The sequence below is a fragment of the Martes martes genome (genome assembly GCF_963455335.1).
Source record: "Martes martes genome assembly, chromosome: X".
Taxonomy (NCBI): domain Eukaryota; kingdom Metazoa; phylum Chordata; class Mammalia; order Carnivora; family Mustelidae; genus Martes; species Martes martes.
The window spans coordinates 44,391,814-44,415,564 of NC_137897.1; the positions used below are offsets into that span (position 1 = coordinate 44,391,814).

At 35.0% G+C, this 23,751-nt stretch overlaps 1 protein-coding gene across 3 annotated transcripts in view; it reads right to left on the reverse strand.

Annotated features, from left to right (window-relative positions):
- The window catches only part of WNK3 (WNK lysine deficient protein kinase 3), a gene marked incomplete at its 5' end in the record, with an annotated part of 124,485 nt that overhangs the window by 99,368 nt on the left and 1,366 nt on the right, over window positions 1–23,751 (reverse strand). The window lies entirely within an intron of this gene.

Below are 23,751 nucleotides of genomic sequence, written 5' to 3' on the forward strand. Positions count from 1 at the left end.
CACCTGCAAAATAAATCAATACCTTAAAAATCAATACCTTGTATGATAACTAAACTTTCTGTGATAATCATTTCATAATATATACATATATCAAATCATTATGCTGTACACCTTAAACTTATACAGTGTTATATATCAATTATATCTCAATAAAACTGGAAAAATAAATAAAATTTCCTTTGCTGGAAAAGAAAAACAATGTATCAAAATGAAAAAAAGTAATAATCAAAACAAATAGGAAGTTTCCCTAAATCCGAAATTTCCACATCTATAGGATCTACAATGTCAGGACAGGAATAATCAAAATGTTAGACATGTAGGCATTTATTCTGGTTAAACATCGGAATTGCCAACATATTTCCAGACAGAAATACAAGATTACCATCCAGTAAAATACCTTCAAACAGGAACTGGACCTCTAATCTGCTACATTAAATTCTAGAAGTCAAAGGAGGAATGTTTACAGAATTCTGAGGGAGGACTGTAACCCTAAAACTCTGAACCCAGATAAGCTACCAACCAAATTTATAAGGGAAAAAGAAACACATCTTCATGAAAACAAGGACCCAAAGTTTACCATACCATACACCCTTTCTGAAGCTATTACTCCAAGAATTTCAATAAAAATCTAGCCAAATAACATCATTAGAAAAGGAGAGTATGACATACAATAAACAGCATGAAATTTCCAATAATGCTTAGTCAAGGCTAAGTAATCATGGTTAATGTGGTTATTAAAATTAAATGAATTTTCTAAACAATAATTTCAATAGAAGATATGTAATGCAAAAAGAAATTCTGCAATTAAGACTCCAGATGATCACTGGGTGTTATATGTAAGTGATGAATCACTAAATTCTATACCTGAAACTAATATTACACTGTATGTTACATAACTAGAATTTAAATAAGAATTTGAAACTATAAAAATTAAATTAAATTTTAAAAAAACAGAAAAAGAAGAATAAAAATTTTTGTCTTCTGAAAGTGAGAGCAGGAAAGGAAGGAGTGAGAGAACTATTTTAAGTTTTGATTTTGACAGAGAAATAATCAAGTAGCCTAGTTAAAAATTTAGGTATAATTTTCATTTCAAGATGATTGACAACATATTAAATTCATTCCCTTCTCTTCCTAAATCTCACCAAAATGACAAAAGAAATACATAAGCAAATCCACAGTAGTATCGGAAATATGAGAAGGGTTAAATTTTTAAAGATAAATAATAAAAGCATTGATAGAATATACTTTTATGAAACTCAAGAGAGCAGAAGAAATGGTAACTTGATAGACACAAAAGACTTCCATTAAAGAGGTTGTTTTATTTTTTTAGAAAAAAAATAAGCTATTGGGATTTCATCAAAATAAAAATCTCCACAGCAAAGGAAACAATCAACAAAACTAAAATGCAACTTACAGAATGGGAGAAGATATTTGCAAATGACATATGTGATAAAGGGTTAGTATCCAAACCACATAAAGAACTTATAAAACTCAACACCCAAAAAAACAAGTAATCCAGTTAAAAACTGGGTAGAAGACATAAGTAGACATTTATCCAAAGAAGACAGAGATGGCCAAGAGACACAAGATGTTAAACATCACAGATCATCAGGGAAATACAAATCCAAATTACAATGAGGTATCACACCTGTCAGAATGGCTAAAATCAACAGCACAGGAAACAACAGACGTTGGTGAGGATGTGGAGAAAGGGGAACCCTCTTGTACTGTTGATGCAAATGCAAACTGGTGAAGCAACTCTGGAAAACAGTATAGAGATTCCTCAAAAAGTTAAAACTAGGACTCCCTTATGATCCAGCAATTACACTACTAGGTATTTACTTAAAGCATCCAAAAATACTAAATAAAAGGAATACATGCACCCTCATGTTTATAGCACATTATCTACAGTAGCCAAGTTATGGAAACAGCCCCAGTGTCCATCAACTGATGAATGGGTAAGGAAGATGTAGTGTGTGTGTGTGTATATATATATGTGTATATATATTTTATATATATATATATTCCATTGTGTGTGTATATGTGTATATATATGTATATATATATGTGTGTGTATATATATGTGTGTGTGTATATATATATTCCATTGTGTGTGTGTATATATATGTGTGTATATATATGTATATATGTGTGTATATATATGTGTGTGTATGTATACACACATATATATATACACACACACACAATGGAATATTATTCAGCCATAAAAAGAATGAAATCTTGCCATTTGCCACAACATACATGGAGCTAGAGAGTATTATGCTAAGAGAAATAAGTCAGAGAAAAACAAGTAACATATGATTTCACTCATATATAGAATTTAAGAAACAAACAAATGAGCAAAGGGAAAAAAGAGAGAGAGAGAGGCAAACCAAGAAACAGGCTCTTAACTATAGAGAACAAACCGATAGTTTATCAGAGGGGAGGTGGGTGGGGAATGGGTTAAATAGGCAATGGGGGTTAAGGAGGGCACTGGTTATGATGAGCACCTGGTGTTATATGGAAGTGCTGAATCACTATACTGCATACCTGAAAACAATATTATACTGTATGTTAAGTAACTGGAATATAAAGAAAAACTTAAAGGGGCTCCTGGCCAGCTCAATCAGAAGAGCATGAGACACTTGATCTTGGGGTCACGAGTTTGGGGCCCATGCTGGGTGTAGAGATTACTAAAATAAATACTTATTTTTTAAAAGAGGAAGAAAAGGGAAAACTTTTAAAAAGGGTTTTTTTTTTTAAAGACTTCATGATAACCCTAATAAAGCAGCACATCAGGGCTGTGGCAATTTCATTTTTGGTTACTTTATTCACATTATTCCTTGTTGTGTATATGGAAATATGTAAAGGGATATTCAGTGCAGCATGGATTGTAATTGTGAAAAATTAGAAACAACTAAAATGTCAATAATAAAGTTTATTATATGCCAGGTACTGCTCTTAATTTTTTAATATATTGATACATTTAGTCCTACAACAATCCTTTAAGATAGGCATTACTACTGTCATCTTCATTTTGCAAATGAAGAAACTGAGGTTAAGATGGTTAGGTAACCTGCCCAGGATCAAATGGGCTAAATGTGGGTTATAGCCAAATAACAAGTTAAAAGAATGAGGTAGATCTATGTATACTAATGTGGATAGATCTCTAAGACATTCTGTTGAGAAAAAAAAAAAGCACTCAGAAAAAATTACAAGATGATAATTTGTACATAAAAAAACCCATCCTCAACAATGCTTTATTTTCTATTACATATTTAAATGCACAGATATAGGATGAGACAGATACACAAATGAGTAGCTGCAATTATATCTGGAAGGGAGAAGATTGGCATGTGAGTCTTTTCTTCAGATGATGACTAACTATATGGTACACCTCACAGTCACTCAGCAGTATCTTTTACTTTACTGAATATCTTTTATGTGACTATCTGAAGCTTAGTCTCCTAAGACTTTTTATATTTAACTTTCTCATCCATCTGGAGTTTCCTATACATGCAGTCTTTTCATCTCAATGGTTAATTGGTTGTGCTAGCACCACTTAAACTACTCTTTTCTCACTGACTTGAGGAACATGTTTGTTGTATATTGTCTCTAGTTATACTGGATTCTGCTTCTTTTCACTAATCTGTCCATTCCTATGATAGTGGCTTTCAGTATGTATAATGACTGATAAGACAAATCACTTCCCTATTCATTATTTTCTTGGCTTTCTAATCTCTTTATGTTCCATATAAACATTAAGATCATTTTTCCAATTAAAACAAAAGAATCACTTGGAATATAATTGGACTTATAGCAAATATACAGACATTAATTTGAAGAAAACTGTATCTAGGAAGCCATCTAAGAACATGGTGTATATCTTTCCATTTGTCCAGAGTTCCAGTAAGGTTCTTTGGGGGGAGAGGGAGAGTGAGGAGAAAGACCTGATACTCTCTTAGCTTTTTTTCTCTTGAACCACATATTTAAATTTTTTTTTTTGCACTCATTACTCTTTTTTTTAATTTTTTTTAAATTTTCAGCGTAACAGTATTCATTGTTTTTGCACCACACCCAGTGCTCCATGCAATACGTGCTCTTCCTAATACCCACCACCTGGTTCCCCCAACTTCCCACCCCCCCCTTCAAAACTCTCAGGTTGTTTTTCAGAGTCCATAGTCTCTCATGGTTCACCTCCCCTTCCAATTTCCCTCAACTCCCTTCTCCTCTCCATCTCCCCATGTCCTCCATGTTATTTGTTATGCTCCACAAATAAGTGAAACCATATGATCATACGGTTTCACATATTTAAATTTATTTAAAAATCACTTAGTAAAACTGATTCTTTTTTATTTATAGTTCCTTAAGTTTCGACAAATGCATAAAGTGTATAACTACTGCCACAATTACACACAGAACAATTCCATTGATTCCACCCTCCCCCCACCCACACACACAAATTCCTTTGCACCATCCATTTCTAGTCAAACCCTCTTCGTACCCTTAAACTCCAGAAACTACTCATCTATTTATTATTCCTATAATTTTGCCTTTTCTGGAAAGTCCTATAAATGGGAAGAAAGTATACATAGCCTTTTGAGTCTGACATCTTTTACTTAGCACAATGTCTTCTAGATTGATCCATATTGTTGTATCAATAGTCTGTTGCTTTTAATTGTTGAATAGTATTCCACCTATGAATGTACCACAATATGTTTATCCATTCCCAGATGAAAAACATTTGGGTACTTTCCAGTTTGGGGCAATTACAAATAAAACTACTATAAATATTCATGTACAACTGTTCGTGTGAATGTAGGTTTTCTTGGATAAATGTCTCAACTGGGATTGAAGGGTCATATGGTATGTTTAACTCTGTAAGAAACTGAGAGTGCCAGAATGGTTCTACCATTCTGTATTCTCACCAACAATGTATTAGAGTTTCTCCACATTATCCTCACTAGCAGTTGGTCCTGTCAGGATTTTGTTTCATTTGGTTAGTTTTTAGCCATTCCAATAGGTGTACTGGGGTATCAGATTATGGTTTTAATTTTCATTTCCTTAATGACTAATGAGGGTGAGCATCTTTTTGTGTGCTTACTTGCTATACATCTATCTTCTTTGCTGAAATGTCTGTTCCAATCTTTAATCCATTTTTTAATTAGGTTGTTTTATCTTATTGTTAAGTTTTGAGAGTTCTTTATAGATTCTGGATCCAACTCCTTTGTCACGTATGAGATTTGAAAATATTGTCTGACACTCTGTGGATTATCTTCTCATTTTCTTAACAGTGTCTTTCATAACACAAAATATTTTAAGTTTGTTGAACTCTAATTTATTGATTTTCTACTTTTATAGATCATGTTTTCATTGTTATATCCAAGAACTCTTTGCCTAACCAAAAGTGAAAAAGAGGGCGCTTGGGTGGCTCAGTGGGTTAAGCCGCTGCCTTCGGCTCAGGTCATGATCTCGGGGTCCTGGGATCGAGTCCTGCATCGGGCTCTCTGCTCAGCGGGGAGCCTGCTTCCCTCTCTCTGTCTCTGCCTGTCTCTTTGTCTACTGTGATCTCTGTCAAATAAATAAATAAAATCTTTAAAAAAAAAGTGAAAAAGATTTTCTCAGGTTTTCTTCTAGAGGTTTTACAGTTTTATGTTTTACATTTTTAGGTCTATGATCTATTTTGAGTTAAATGTTGTATAACGTGAAAATTGGGTGGAGGTTCATTTTTTTTTTAGTATGCATGTATAATTACTCAAGCACCTTTTGTTGAAAAGACCATCCATTCTATGCTGAATTGCCATTCTATCTTTTTCAAAAATCACTTGACCAGGGAGCAGCTGTGTGGTTCAGCTGGTTAAGCGTCTGCCTTCAGCTCAGGTCATTATCCCGAGGGTCCTGAGATCAAGCCCTACATTGGGCTTCCCACTCAGCGGGGAGTGTGTTTCTCCCCCTCCCACTCCCCGCTTGTGGCTCTCTCTCTCAAATAAATAAATAAAATCTTCCCAAAAAATAAAATACAAAATAAAATAAAAATCACTTGACCATATCTGTTTGGGTCTATTTCCAAGTTCTATTCTGTCCCACTTATCTATGTGTCTATCCTTTTTTTTAAAGATTTTATTTATTTATTTGACAGAGAGAGAGATCACAAGTAGGCAGAGAGGCAGGCAGAGAGAGAGAGGGGGAAGCATGCTCCCTGCTGAGCAGAGAGCCTGACATGGGGCTTGATCTTAGGACCCTGAGATCATGACCTGAGCCGAAGGCAGAGGCTTAACCTTCTGAGCCACCCAGGTGCCCCTATGTGTCTATCTTTTTGCCAATATCAAACATGTCTTAATTACTGTAACCTTGGAGTAAGTCTGAAAAATCAGGTAACATGAATTCTTCAAACTTCTTTATCAAAATTGTTTTAGCTATTCCAGTTCCTTGCCTTTCCATATTAATTTTAAAATCAGCTTGTCAACAACTATAAATATTCCCACTGGGATTTTGATGTAATTGTCTTGAATTTGTAGGTCATATGGAGAAAACTGACATCTTAATATTAAGTCTTCCAATCAACCAATCCATTTATTTGGATCTTCTTTGATTTCTTTTACTTTTTTTGGTTTTCAGCATACAGATAATGCACATACTTTACATATACTTAAGTATTTTTCTGGTGCTACTGTAAATAGTATTTTTTAAAAATAACAATTTCATGGTAGCATTTCTATACACTAATAATAAAGTAGTAGAAAGAGTAATTAAGAAAAGAATTCCATTTACAATTGCACCCAAAAGAATAAAATACCCAGGAATAAACTTAATCAAGGAGGTGAAAGATCTTATACACTGAAAACTACAAAACATTGACAAAAGAAATTGAAGATAACACAAAAACATGGAAAAATATTCCATGCTCACAGATTGGAAGAATTACTATTGTTAAAATGTTCATACCACCCAAATGATCTACATATTCAATGTAATCTCCATCAAAACACCATCAACATTTTTCACAGAACGAGAGCAAAAAAACCCTAAAATTTTTTATGGAACCATAAAAGACCCCAAATAGCCAAAGAAATCTTAAGAAAGAAAAATAAAGCTGGGAGTATCACAATTCCAGATTTCAAGATGTACTACAAAATTGTTGTAATCAAAACAGTACAGTACTGGCACAAAAACAGGCCCATAGGTCAATAGAAAAGGACAGAGAACCCAGAAATAAAACCACACTTCTATGGTCAATTAATCTATGACAAAGGAGGCAAGAATATACAATGGGAAAAAGTCTCTTCAATAAATGGTACTGGGAAAACTGGACAGCTACATGCAAAAGAATGAAAACAGACTTTTCTTACACCATACATGAAAATAAACTTGAAATGGAGTAAGGACCTAAATGTGAAACCCGAAACCATAAAAATCCTAAAAGAGAACACACTGACATTGGCCATAGCAACATTTTTCTAGATATGTCTCCTAATGGAAGAGAAACAAAAACAAAAATAAACAATTGGGACAACATCAAAATAAAAAGCTTCTGCACAGCAAAGGAAACCATCAATAAAAAAGTCAATCTACTAAATGGGAGAAGATATTTGTCAATGTTATATCTAATAAGTGGTTAATATGTGAAATATATAGAGTTCATATAACTCAACACCCCTCCCCAAAAAAAATGAGATTTAAAAAATGGTGAGGGGTGCCTGGGTGGCTCAGTCAGTTAAGCATCCAATTCTTTATTTTAGCTCTGGTCATGATCTCAGGGTCATGAGATCAAGCCCCCGTCTCCAGCTTCACACTCAGCAGGGAGTCTGCTTGGGATTCTCTCTCTTCCCCTGCTCTCCTTGTGCTCTCTCTCTCTCTAAAATAAATAAATCTTTTTAAAAATGGCTAAAGAATCCAAACCAGTATTTTTCCCAAAAAGACATACAGATGGCCAACAGACATAAAAATATGCTCAATATTACTCATCATCAGGGAAATGCAAATCAAAATCACACTGAGATGTCAGAATGGCTATAAAATCACACTGAGATGTCAGAATGGCCATAAACAAAGAGACAAGAAATAACAAGTGCTGGTGAGAATGTGGAAAAAAAGGAACCCTCACGTACTGTTAGAAGGAAGGTAAATTGGTGTGGCCACTCTGGAAAACAGTATGGGGGTTCCTTAAAAAATTAAAAATAGAAATAACATATGATCCAATAATTCCCAAATTAAAACACTAATTCAAAACTATATATGCACCCCTATGTTCACTGCAACATTATTTACAACAGCCAAGATGTGGAAGCAACCTAAGTGTCTATCAAATAGAGGAATGGATAAGGAAGATGGGTGTATATATTTACATTGGAATATTATGTAGCCATAAAAAGATAGTGCCACTTGAGACAACATGGATGGACCTGTTTTTTTTTATTGATTTTGCTAAGACATTCAAAATATTGAAAAAAATAATGATGTAACAGTTATCACTGCCTTTTATTGTATTCTACTAAAAAGTTTTATTCTCACATCTTACAACATCCATTGCTTTGTTTTTGTTTTTCCGAGTACTTTAACACGCTGAACTTACATTCCTATGTTACTTTTATTTTTTAATTAGGAATGGCTATTGAATTTTGTTAAATGTTTTCTCAGCATCTATTAATGTGATCATATGGTTTCTTGATAGGTTCCTGATACAGAATTATTCTTAAAATCTTTAAGGCCTACCTAGTTCCAGCATATTATTCTTTTGATCCACTGATGAATCATATTTGCTAATATTTTGCTAAGGATTTTAACATCTATATTAATATGTGAGATTAGGCTATAGTTTTCTTTCTTTGACAAATATAAGGATTCGTATTGAAAATATACTGGCTTCATGAAATTAAGTGGAGTTAAATAATTTTAACATTGGAATCACTTGTCAAGTGATCAAGCTCTGGATTTACTTGTTTCTAATGTTCTTTTATGTTTTTAAATTATAAAAAAAAGCATAAAGAATAAGGTGTAATAACCAGCTCTGTTGAATTTTAACATTTTGCCAAATTTACTTCCATTTTAAACAAGACATTAGAGACATAGTTGAAGTCTCCTAGATATCCCTTCTGATTCTATCCCCTTCCTTTCCATCCCAGAAGTAACTACTATCTGAATTAGGTTTTTAATCCATGCACATTTTAAAAGTATTTTTATTATATGTTTAATCCACGTACATTTTAAAAGCATTTTTATTATATGTTTGTATCCATAAGCAATATAGTTTTACAGATGTTAAAGCTTCATAGAGGTGGTTATCATGTGTTACGCTCCTTTTGCAAATTATTGTTTGATATTACATTTATTTATCTACTTTGATATGTATAACAGTTTCCGTTTATTTATTTTAACTTGCATAGTATCTCATTATCTAGTTCTACCATAATTTATCCATTCACCCACTGATGGATATTTGGGTTGATACACATTTTCTCTATTATAAACAACACTGCATTGCATATTCTTGGATGCCTCCTTGTCCCGGTATTAACAAAAACAAAAAAGAATTTAGATCACCTTTCTACAATAATTGGCCTATTCAACTTTTCTACTTTTTCTTGGGTACATTTTGGATTATATTTTGTTTAGGAGCAATCCATTACTTAAGATTTAAAATGTATTATCAGGGTTATAGGTAGAACCTAGATGGTGGATATAATGGATGTTCTAGGCAAGTCTTTCAACTTTGCTCTATATTTGAAATGTTTCATACTAAAGTGTTGGGAAAATTTTGTTGACAAAGTTGCATATAATGTTCTCTTCTACTTCTTTAACTCTTTTCCAGAGCATGGCTATATTTCATTTGTCATTTCTCCTCTCGTGTATTTTTGCCTTATTTTTCTTCATCAGGTTCATTAATCATTTTCAGAAAGCCAAAGTGAGTAGAATTTATTTATCCTATTTTCAGGTTTATAATTCTTTATTAATTTCAGCTATCTTTATTTCCCTCTTACTTTATTTTGCTTTATTTTGTTGTTATATCCCTAATGTCTCAAAATTATCAAATACCTTCTAGTTATTATTCATTAATAATGAAGACATTTTAGGTGATAAGTTTTCTTCTGGGTATAGCTTTTGCGATGACCCACAAATTTTGTCATAATGTCCTCTTTTTCATTGCTTTCTGGGTAGTTTATAATTTCAGTTTTGATTCTCTCCTCTTTCCAAAATTTATCTAGAAGTATGATTTCTGATTTCCAGTTAAGAATCTTTCAGTTATTTGTTTCATTATTTCTAATTTTACTGAGGAATACAGAATATAAAATCTCTTTATTTAACTTAATGTTTTCTTTAGGCCACATAATTTGACCTTTTTAATAAAAATGTGCATTCTCTTTGAAGGATATATAGTACTATATATCCATCAAATGAAGTTTGTGGACTATATTATCTAGTTCTTCTGTGTTTATTCACTTTTTGTCTACTAGATTGGTCCTATTTTGAAATAACAGGACCTGAAATCTCTAACTATAGCCATATGTTTATCCATTTTCCTCGAAACTATTACAGGTTCCTAGTTTAAATTACTAACCAAAATATTTTTTGTGCCTACGGCTCTTTTATATATCTTCTTAAACTGTGAAGTAAATAATTTCATAAAATCCTGTTCAGTGCTCTAAGTTTACTTCCTTCCTTCTGTGACAGATATTAATATTGCCACTCCTGTTTTCTCTTTCTTGTTCATACATTTATCTTACCTTTCTTTACCACTGTCTTAAGTATGTTTTTAGTAAACAACACGTGGGGTTTGTCTTTTAACCCCATTTAACAGTCTCACTTTTTTAACAAGCAAATGCAATAGGAACATATTTGATTTAGTACATGACATACTTAATTTTACTCCTTCTATCTTGTTCAGGCTGTTTATATATTTTATTTTTTTGTTTCCTTTATTTCTATTAACTTAGAAATATATTACATTTTTTCATTTTCACAAGTGGTTAGCTTCCTCTTCCTGACACTCAAAATCAAACACCAATAAACCAAGGGTGCCTGGGTGGCTCAGTGGGTTAAAGCCTCTGCCTTCGGCCTCATGATCTCAGGATCCTGGGATTGAGCCCTGCATCGGGCTCTCTGCTCAGTGGGGAGCCTGCTTCCCCCTGCCCCTGCTTGCCTCTGCCTACTTGTGATCTCTGCCTGTCAAATAAATAAATAAAATCTTAAAAAACAAATAAACACTAATAAACTAATTCAGCAAAGTTGCAGGATATAAAATCAACATTCAAAAATCAGTTGTCTTTCTATGGACTAAAATTAATAACCCAAAAAGGAAATTAAGAAAGCAATTTATTTACAACAGCATCAAAAAAATAAAATACGTAGGAAGAAATTTAATTAAGGAGGTGAAAGACTTTAACACTGAAAACTACAAAACATTGCTAAAATTAAAGAAGACATAAATAAATGCAATTTAATGGCTGGAAGGCTTAATATTGCTAAGTGTCAATGCCAAAGGAGATCTGCAAATTCAATGCAATCCCTATCAAAATCCCAATGAGGGGTGCTTAGGTGGTTTAGTCAGTTAAGCAACTGCTTTCAGCTCAGGTTGTGACCTCGGGGTCCTGGTATGGAGCCCTGCGATGGACTCCCTGCTCAGCTAGGAGTCTGCTTCTCCCTCTAACCCTCCCTCTGCTCTCTCGCACACTCTCTCAAATAAATAAAATCTTAAAAAAAAAAAAACCAATGACATTTTCTGCAGAAATTAAAAAAAAAAACCCATCCTAAAATTCATGGGGAATCTCAAAGCACAGAATTAACAAAAGAAAAATAGATAAACTGGACTTATACAAAATTTACAACTTTTGTACATCAAAGGCACTATTAAGAGAATGAAAAGATAATTCACAGCATGGGAGGAAATATGTGTAATTCATATAGCTGATAAGGGATTAATACTCAGATCATATAAAGAACTCCCACAACTCAACAACCAAAAGACAAACAACCCAATTTAAAAATTGGTAAAGGACTTGAATATTTACTTTTCCAAAGAATGAAATATAAGTTGGCAATAAGCACTTGAAAAAAGGCTCAACATCAATAGTCCCTAGGGAACTGCAAATCAAAACCAAAATGAGACAGTACTTCACATCCATTAGGATGGTTATTTAAAAAAACAAACAAAACAAAAGCAGAAAATAACAAGATTTGTCCAGGATGTAAAGAAATTGGAACCTTTGTGACTTGCTGGTAGGAATGTAAAATGGTGCAGCCACTGTAGAAAACAGTATGGCAGTTCCTGGAAGGTTAAACATAGAATTACTATATGATCCAGCAATTCCACTTCTAGATATATACCAAAAAGAATTAAAAGCAGGGACTTAAACAGATATTTGTACACCAACATTCATAACAGCATTAGTCACAACAGCCAGAAGAAACTACACAAGTGTACATCAATGGACAAATGGATAAAACAAATGTGGTATATACATACAATGGAATACTGTTCAGCCTTAAAAAGGAATGAAATTCTAATACATGCTACAACATGGATAAAACTTGAAAACATTATGCTAGGTGAAGTAACCCAGATACAAAAGAACAAAAATTGTGTGACTCCAGTTTTACAAGGTACCTAGAATAGGCTAGGCTAATTCATAGAGAAAGAAGTTCACAGAGACAGTAGAATAGCGGTTACCAGGGGCTGGGAGAGTGGGGAAGGGGGAATTATTGATTAATGGGTATAGAGTTTCAGTTTGGGATGAATAAAAGTTCTGGAGATGGGAGGCAGTAATGGTCGTACAACAATGTGAATATACATAATGCCACTGAATTATGCACCTAAAATGGCTAAAACAGTAAAGTTTTAAAATATTTTATTTATTATTTATTTGAGAGAGAGAGAGAGCAAGTATAGCAAGGAGGACAGGGAGAGAGACAAGCAGACTCTGTGCTGAGCCTGGAGCTCGACATGGGGCTGGAAAATCAAGAGTTAGACACTTGTCCATCGAAGCCACTCAAGTGCCCCGAAAATGGTAAATTTTACTGTTAGGTACATTTTGCAACAACACAAAAGTATTTTAAGAAAGTTTTAAGGGGTGCCTGGGTGGCTCAGTTGGTTGAGCATCTATCTGACTTTGGTTTAGATTGTGATCTCGGGATGCTGGAATCAAGCCCCATGTCAGGGTCCTCGCTCATCGAGGAGTTTGTCTCTTTCCCTCTCCCCTTACCCCTCCCCCTACTTGTATGCGCTCTCTTTTGCTCCCTCTCATTCAAAGAAATAAATAAAATCTTTAAAAAAGAGTTAAGAAACTCATACATTTGTCTTTCCTGACTTATCTCACTTAGCATAAAGCCTTCAAGGTCTGTCCATGTTGTCATAAATGGCAGGGTTTCCTTCTTTCTCATGGCTAAATAATATTCCACTGTGTATATCTAAATAATATTTCATTGTCTATATATATGCTTCACATCTTTATCCATTCATCTGCTGACAGACACCTAGGTTGTTTCCATATCTTGGCTATTGTGAATAATGCTGCAATGATCACGCGTAGGCAGAGATCCCTCTGAGATACAAACACTGCGTGGTATCATCTAAATGTGGAATCTAGAGGCCCCTGGGTGGCTCTGTCAGTTAAGCATCTGCCTTTGGCTCAGGTCATGATCCCAGGGTCCTGGGATTGAGCCTCACACTCTACTCAGCGGGAGCCTGCTTCTCCCTCTCCCTACCACTCCCCCTGCTTGTACTCTCTCTTTGTCAAATAAATAAATAAATAAAATCTTTTAAAATAAATAAATAAGCAATCTAAAAAGTGAATTTCTAAAAACAGAGAGTAGAACAGTGGTTACCAGGGACTGGAGGAGGGAATTTGAGAGATGCTGCTTAAGGATATAAACATACAACTAGTAAATAAGTAAGTTCTGAAGATCTAATAGACAACATAGTGATTAGTCAACAATACTGTCATAAACGTCAAAGTTGCTAAGCAACTAAATCTTAACTGTATTCACACAAAAAATAAAGATAAACACATGACATGATAAATTGCTAAGGCTACTGTGGCAATCATATTGCAATATATAAATGTATCAGTCCAACACACTGTACACCTTAAACTTACACAATGTTATGTCAAGCATATCTGAACTTTTTAAAAACATGCTAAAAGAGTTAAGAAACTTAAAGAACAAGAGCAAAGAATACTACACTTAGAAGAGACCTGGGAGGGTGCCTGGGTGGCTCAGTCGTTAAACGTCTGCCTTCAGCTCAGGTTATGATCCCGGGGTCCTGGGATCGAGCCCTGCATCAGGCTCCCTGATCAGTGGGGAGCCTGCTTCTTCCTCTCCCACTCCCCCTGCTTGTATTCCCTCTCTCGCTGTCTCTCTCTCTGTGTCAAATAAATAAATAAAATCTTAAAAAAAAAAAAAAGGAAGAGACCTGGGAATAAGTGTTTACACTTTTCTGTCTAATCTAAGATGACTAAGTAAGTCCTAACTGTCCCTATAATTAGCTGGAAGTCATCCACTTGTGATAGATCAGCAGATCTGTTCTGAAGAATAATGAATAAATTTTGATGCCTTCTGATTAAGTTAGTAGAATACAAGTCTTTCACGTGCCAAACTAAACTACTCCATCTTATCCTTTGATCCTAGGAATCAAAAGTAGTCAGCATTAGGAATAAACAACTTTACAAAATTACAACTGTGGCCCCAGATGTATTATTGGAGGTAAACTCCATCGAAAAGGGCTAGCCAAGATCTTCCAAGATCCACTTCTAATTCAGTGAGTGGAAAGTAAACCTGCCAATGGAATATATATATACAATGGAATATAACTCAGCCATAAAAAAAGAATGAAATCTTGCTGTTTGCAATGACATGAATGCAGTTAGAAAGTATTATGCTAAGAGAAATAAGTCAGAGAAAGACAAATACCACATGATTTCACTCATATGTGGAATTAAAAAAAAATGAAACAAATGAGCAAAGGCGGAAGAAAAAGAAAGCAAGAAAGGCAAACCAAGAAACAGACTCCAAACTAGAGAACAAACTGATGGTTAACAGAGAGGAGGTAGGTGGGGAGATGGGTTAAACAGGTGATGAGGATCACTTGTTGTGATGAGCACCAGGTGTTGTATGGAAGTGCTGAATCACTCTATTGTACACCTGAAACTAATATTACACTGTGTTAACTAATTGTAATTTAAATAAAAACAAACAAAACAAAAAAGAAGCATTCCATTTCCAAAATGTAAACTATAGCCTTATCAGCTGTCTCTTAATGCAAACACCAACAATGAGCTACAAAACCAGGTCAGTGGCTATGTGGCTGTTTCTGCAAACATGAACAGAAGAAATCATCAATGGTGTTATAAAAGCTGTATAATAACTTGTTCAAGTAAGGAAAATCACAATGAAGGCTTCAAAATGGTGCTTAACTTACAAAGTAGTCCATTAATGAGTATTTTGGATAAATATGAGGCCACTCAGTATTTTATCACTATCATTTATTGTTCACTCAACCATGTGCCACGTTTTATAATCATTATCTCTGATCCTCAACATTTTTCTCAAGCTGAGCAGTATGTACACACGTTCCATGTTATTCTTTATTCTCTTTTGCATATCAGAAATATTGTATTTCTTTTTTAAAAAGTAAAAAACTAAGGCTCCAAAATGTTAAGCTGCTTAGCTTACCCAAGAAACCCAAACAGCACAGGCATCACTAGAACCCAGGTCTGCCATATTCTGAATCCTGAGTACTTTCTAGTTCATCGCTCTGCCTCTCAGAAAGAGTCTTCACGGCAATGACTGCAGACACCTCATTCACAATCCACTCTCCTTGGAGAGACAGTATAGCATCCCAGAACTAAAGTTATATGAAATAAACACACACTAGGGTAACAGTCATTTGTAAGTGGTAATACCAAAGTACTAATCAAGAAATAAGCATATAATAGTTATGGCCTGGTCATATTAGCATTTTAAAGCTTTTAGGCAGCAATAGTATCAGTACCTTTTTAAAAAGTGCTCATCAATAGTAGTTAAGATAGCACATGGAAAAGGGAATGAACCAAATACAGAACCAGGTTCACTTGTCTTCCAGTACTATTGAACAAAGGGGATGTCCTCATCCAGGCAGGACCTGAGCATACAGTTCATTTGCTTGGTCTATTGTCTTGGCAGAAGAACATACACAGGAACTCTAGTTGCTTTGTTCTGACTCTATTCTTACCAAGCCAGTTTCTGATTATAATTTAGTGTTCCATGTATCTAGCCTACAGACCAACTAGAATATATGACCTACCAAATTTACTCCTCATTCTAAATTAATAAATTTGTGTCCTAGATTCAGGCTTTTGAATGAACACAAGTCAGTCTCGCCCACATTTCCAACCACCTCTGGACACTGACAGAAGATGAAGGCCAGATATTGAACCAAGGCAACCCAGCCATTAAAATTATTCCTCAGAGGCCCCAGGCCAGGGAGTATCCTTAAATGACACTATTAAGTATCCCTTCAGCCTTAGTAGTTTAATATTAAGAACTTTATTTTAAACAGGTTCCATTTATGAAACTGATCTAAATTCATTAAAAACAAAAGAACGATCTGCTCAAATAACCAATGGGGGGAAAATTCTTAAATCATCTATGTAAATGTTTCATATATATAATTGATGAATACAGCTCCCTGCTCTATCCTTTTGGGCAAATTACTTAATGTATTTAAACCTCAGTTCCACCATCTGAAAACTAATCATCTCTACTTCATACAATTACTGTGAAGATTAAATAAAATATTCAAATTAAGCACCTATCTGGGTACTCATACAAGTGCTTGATTAACATTAATTTTGATAAATGCAAAGTATATGATATCATTATTAATAATTTAAAATATATTAAAGTTCCTCAACCACAAATTTCCCAATTATTGGGCTTTCAGAAACTTAACAGTCATACTTAGGAAGTGACCACATAAAACTAAGAGGTAATTCCAATTAATAACTGTAAAAGGAACATGGGAAATAGAAAATCACCATTTGAACACCAACAGTAATACTTATTACAGGCAAGATACACCAACTGTTGCCAAAACAACTGGGCAAAGTTTGAGGAGAAACAGATACTTACATAGTCTCAAAGTATCTACTCCCAAGATATTTATCAATCTACAAAGGGGAAAATATTAATTTTACAGTAGAAAAAAATCTATTAGCCACCATCCTAAACAAGTGATCAAGGTTATCATCCCCAGTACTCTAAACAACCTCAAGTACCCCCTGCTATGACACACTGAGAAGGCTGTATAACTTCTATGGTATTCTTCCCAAAATTCATGGCCTAAATCTAATCATGAGAAAACATGACAAACCCAGATGAAGCAACATTCTATAAAATAATTGAGCAGTACTCTTTAAGATCATGAAAAGGAGAGGAAAGGCTGAAGAATTGTCACAGTTTGGAAGGGACTAAGAGCATGTAACAACTAAATGCAATGTGGGATCCTAAATTGGATCAAAGCATTGAAAAAGGACATCAGTAGGAAGACTGGAGAAATCCAAATAAGTTCTGGAGTTTAGTCAATAGTTATTACACTAATTTCAATTTCTTAAGTTTTGATAAATGTTCTCTGGTTAAGATATCAACATAAGGGGAAATTGAGTGAAGGGCATACCAGAACTTTCTATACTATCTTTGCAACTCTTTGGTTAGTAGAAATTATCTCAAAACAACAACAAAAAAAAAACACTTAAAAAAGAAAACTAAGTAGTAAAGGAGTGGTATCACCATTGCCCAATACTCCCAACCCTACCATTTCTTTCAAACAAACCTATATTTAACAGCCCTTTGATCTTTTCACTAATTTCAATCTCCAAGCCTTCTTACTGACTATAAATTCCCTCTACCATAAGTTTTATGAAAATACGGCCTGTGTCTGCTTTTCCTTCCCATTATGTCCCTAGCAGTTAGCACAGTTCTAACACATATAGAACTGAATATTCATTTGTTGAATGAATGGACAATGAATGAATGGCAGCTGTGTGTATTCTATTCATTTCCTGTTTCTGTTGTAACAAATAGTCACAAATTTAGTGGTTTAAAACAACACAAATTTATTATCTTCTACTTGTGGAGATCAGAAGTCCTAAATGAGTTTCACTAGACTAAAATGAAGGTATTGGCAAGGCTGGATTGCTCTAGGGAAAAATCTGTTTCCTTCTAGCTTTATAAAGGTTTCCCACATTCCTTGGCTCACTGCCCACTTACATCAACCACTTCACTCCAACCTCTGCTTCCATCATCAGATCTTCTTCAGACCAGGACCATCCCTCCTCTCGCTAAGGATCTTTGATTACCTTTGGCCCACCCAGATAATGTAGGATAGTCTACCCACCACAAAATCTTTAATCGCATCTACAAAGTCCTTTTTACAATGTAAGGTAACATATTCTTACATTCCAGGAATTAGGACATGGGCCTCTTGGGGTGCAATTATTCAGCCTACTAGATGTATCAGTTTGTTCTTTTGACTATCAAACAGATCGTTCAAAACTAACTCTGAACTGAGAAAATAAACGTTATTTCCCAGACTGAGTCTGTCTCTTGCCACCCTCACCCTTTGTCATTTTATGAAAACATCTGCCTTTGGTTTATACTTGATAAAGTTATGTGACTAGTTTTTAGACAAAGAGATAAGAACATATATATTTAAGCAAGCCTTATCCCTCCTCCCTTCAATGTAATCTTCTTTGTGAGAGTATTCCACTTTGAGGGCTAGGTCAGATGAAGAGACGGGAATCAAACTGAATAACAATATTTTGGGAATGCTTATATGTAATGAAGAATTTTCTTGTGTGGCTCAAACAGAAAATGGAAACATTTCCAAGAAGGCCATAACAAACTTTTGAGAGCAAAAGTATCCAGAGTGAATACTTTGGACCACAATATTTATTCAGAAACAGAAATTCTAACTTTTTGTTTATTTTTCTTTTGGAAATTCAACTGTTTACATATTATCTAATTCAAATTTTACAATTAAATGTAGGGCTGGTATTTAAAAATACACATCCCCAAAGTGCTTTTAGATGCTGAATGAAAATAAAATGGAAAGTTTCTCCACAATTATGATAGGTGCTTTGGGTGTGGAAATATAGATTTTTAGACTGCTACTTCCATTGCATTGCTCTGAATATATTCACTACTATAAAGAAAGTGCATTAGAATGCTCACTCAACATGTCAGCTCACTACAGTCAACTAAGTCTTTTTTAAAAAATCTTTTTTCAGTGTCATTTTTGGTTCAGTTCAGACACTATAGCCAGACTCGCTAGATGTCTAGTTGTTAGATGGAGGCCCATTAAGATCTAGAGAGCATAATGCTAAGTGAAATAAGTCAGAGAAAAATAAATACCATATGATCTCACTCATACAGGGAATTTAAGAAATAAACAAGCAAAGGGAAAAAAGAGATAGAGCAAAGCCAAGAAACAGATACTAACTATAGACAAAAAAACCTGATGATTACTAGAGGGGAGGCAGGTAACGGTATGGATTAAATAGAAGATGGGGATTAAGGAGCGTACTTGTCCTGATGAGCACCAGGTGATGAACTGTTGAATCACTATACTGAAACAAAGACTACACTGTACATTAACTATATGGTGATTAAAATTTTAAAATAAAAAAAATTAATTAAAATAAAAGAGGCCCATTTAATTACCCTGAGAAGCACACAATCACATATCTGACCCCATAGCAAAGCTTATTATAAGAACACTCAAATACATTTTAGAAACTGTCAAATAACAAAAAAATTTTCAGATATCTAAGTTGTCTCTTTATATGGAAAATAGTCCCATTATATGAAAACTCAATTCCATCAAGAAAACAAATGAAAAATGCACTAGTGGAAGTATTTTTTCCAAATTAGAGTAAAGCAAAAACTGGTTATGTTTCCATATGTAAAAGAACAGTGCTATTGATTCTCAAGCTGGTAGGGGAAGAAAATATTACAAATTTTTGTGACTGACTCCTTCTAGGGGGTTACTAAACAAGCCTTTCAGTAACATCTGACCAGGTCTTTCAACATCATAAACTAAAACAGTCTTCCAAACAGCACTTACGACTGATAACCCTCACTCACAGTAAATTACCAATTTACCAAGTAGTTTAGCAAATTCTTTAGAAAGAACAATCGGTCAGCCTTCCCACTAATGCATAGATGAAGTTATGGAAACCATAAAATATGACAAACTGTTGAAATGCAGACATTTACAGCCAAATCCTGAATCAGACCTACATCATCAAAGGGTTTGTTTAACATCCTCAAAGTCAAATATCAGCAGTAAAATCTCTCTTTCCTGGTTCTTTGCACTGCCATAAGGTCAATGTATTCTAAACAAATGGATAAGGAGCTTTTAACAACTGTTACACAAGGCTCAAATATCCATAGTGGGAGAAAATGTCATCAAGAGAAAAAGGTATAAAAGTCTTTTGTTAAGCTATTACATCAAACATGCAAAAAAACTTTTTTAATTGAACTACCTAATTTCAGGGAAGCAGATTTAAGCAAGAGGTGACATGAATGCAATAAAATATAAATATTTTAGTGATGTTAATAAATAGAAAATACATATCAAATTGATAACAAAAGTATGGACATACTAATTTTATATATTATACACACAGACACACACATATAAGCAAAGAGTGGAGAAGAATTTGGAATACTTTAAACATTTAAATTATTGACTGGGATGTTTTTCTACAAAATTGTTTAATTATATAACACAGACGACTTTGTGAAAAAAATATGAGAAATTATACATTACAAACTGCATAATACTCATGTTTTTCCTAATTCCAAATATGCAGAAAATGATGTCTAAAAATTGTATCAATTAAGTGCACCAATTCTGACAAAAACTGCAATTGTTTTTGATGTAAGTTAAAATGTATTTTACATATTTACAGTGTTTGCTCCACATGAATATTACCAAATCTGGCTATTTGTCCAATCACCTGGGCAACTTTCAAAAAATAAGTTCCTGGGACCCATCTCTTAGAGATTCTGATTTGGAAAGTCTGGAGCAGACAGCAGGAATCAGTATCTATGATATAATATAAAGCATATGTTGGTGTATTAAGGGAATTCCTCCTCTGATTCAGCTAGGTCTTAGACTGGTGGTCCCTTCTTTCAGGGCTTTTCAAATAGTACTGTGCATACAAATTACCTACGGATGTCACTAAGAAGCAGATTCTGATTCAGTAGGTCTGGGATGAGAAGTAGAACCTGTAGTTCTTTTTTTTTTTTTTTTTTTAAAGATTTTATTTATTTGACAGACCGAGATCACAAGCAGGCAGAGGCAGGCAGAGAGAGAGGAGGAAGCAGGCTCCCTGCTGAGCAGAGAGCCCAATGCGGGGCTCGATCTCAGGACCCTGAGATCATGACCCGAGCTGAAGGCAGAGGCTTTAACCCGCTGAGCCACCCAGGCGCCCAGAACCTGTAGTTCTAACAAGCTCCCAGGTGATGTCCATGCTGCTGGTCTAGGGACCACACTTTGAATACTAAGACCCTACAGGCTCTTTCACTCTCTCCACAGGTGAATGATAGAAGGCACTTCCCTAAGTGGTCCTTACCACTAGAATGTTTTAAGTTTTACCTAAGCATCCATAGCTAGAGTATACAATTTGCAAAATACTTGACATATTTTTACTATGTATCCTACTACCAAGTGAATGGAAACTATTTCCCCCATTTACAGAGTATCACTAAAAGATGAGTGTTACCAACGTCACAACACAGAGACGAAATTAAAATGTACATAATTTTCACTATATATACAAGGATGTTGGTCACAACCATGTTTACAATAGTGAAATACTGGAGAAAATTCTAGATGTCCAACAATAGAGGACTGATTAAATAATTTATAAAGGTATCTATTAAAAATAATAATTTAATTCACGATTACTGGTAATGAAAAGATGTTCATGATAAGTAAAAACAAAAGGTTTTGTAAAACCTTATAGTAACGATCCCACTTTGTGGGTGAAAAAACAGTCATGTATACATTTGAAAAAAAAAGAAAAAGAGCCCAGAAAGATATATACTGTTTAAAAGCATCCTCAAAATAGTGGAATTTCAGGTGATTTTGATGTTTATTTGTTCAAATGACCTAATATTTCTACTACAACACAGACCTTATAAAATTCTGAAAGGGGAACAAGGGAGTGAAAAAAAAAACCAAGCAAACTCACACATGCACACATCTTTGGAGAACTACTAGAATGGCTTGACTGCTAGGTAACTTGCATTCCAGAGAGCCAAGCACTTTCAAAGCACTTTGAAAGCTTGTTAAAATTGCAGTCTTGCGGGGCACCTGGGTGGCTCAGTGGGTTAAGCCTCTGCCTTCGGCTCAGGTCGTGATCTCGGGGTCCTGGGATCGAGCCCCGCATCGGGCTCTCTGCTCTGCGGGGAGCCTGCTTCCTCCTCTCTCTCTCTCTGCCTACTCATGATCTCTGTCTATCAAATGAATAAATAATAAAAATCTTTAAAAAAAAAATTGCAGTCTTGCATTCCACCCCAGACTTACTGAATCTGAATCTTTGACAGGCTCTGGAATCCACATATGAAGGAAACACTAACTGTAACAGATGGTGAAGTTTCAAAACCATGTTGTTTAACAAAAAGCTCCCTAGAAATGCAGGGACCTGGACTAAATTTCAACCTATCTAAATGGCAACCTACAGCAAATTCAGAATGGGTGAAATCACAGCACCTACATCCACATCCATATGGAGAGACCACAGGTATCTGAATAACAACAAAAACCTGTACTAAGTGACTTGCTCTACTCAATCTTAACTTTAAGCATCTCATGTGAACAGTGACATTTTCCAAGGGCTGACTGAGGTCACAAAGATTTTCTTTATATTTGAACTACATCTGTCTAAAACTATTCTTATGGGCGCCTGGGTGGCTCAGTGGGTTAAAGCCTCTGCCTTCAGCTCAGGTCATGATCTCAGGATCCTGGGATCAAGCCCTGCATCGGGCTCCCTGCTCAGCAGAGAGGCTGCTTCCCTTCCTCTCTCTGCCTGCCTCTCTGCCTGCTTGTGATCTCTGTCTGTCAAATGAATAAATAAAATCTTTAAATAAATAAATAAATAAATAAAACTATTCTTATTATAACCCCTTCTATGATGTTCTGTCCCCATTTAGTCCTTCATTAGTTAAAAGTACCACACAAATATGGAACCAAATACTGAGGAAATTCAGTCTCCTGTTGTTTTCATTTCTCCTTTCTAAACACATTCCAGTTGACTAACCTCAGTAGGTTCTGGTGATTATTTCTTCCAGAGATCCTCTCTGAGGTAAATTTAAGGCATGGACAAGTCTATACTAACAGAAGTCATCGGGGCGCCTGGGTGGCTCAGTGGGTTAAAGCCTCTGCCTTCCGCTCAGGTCATGATCCCAGGGTCCTGGGATAGAGCCCCGCATACAGCTCTCTGCTCAGCAGGGAGCCTGCTTCCTCCTCTCTCTCTCTCTCTGCTTGCCTCTCTGCCTACTTGTGATCTCTGTCTTTCAAATAAATAAAAATTTAAAAAAATATACTCTCTAGGGTCGCCTGGGTGGCTCAGTGGGTTAAGCCTCTGCCTTTGGCTCAGGTCATGATGTCAGGTCCTGGGATCGAGTCCTGCATCGGGCTCTCTGCTCGGCAGGGAGCCTGCTTCCTCCTCTCTCTCTCTCTCTCTGCTTGCCTCTCTGCCTACTTGTGAT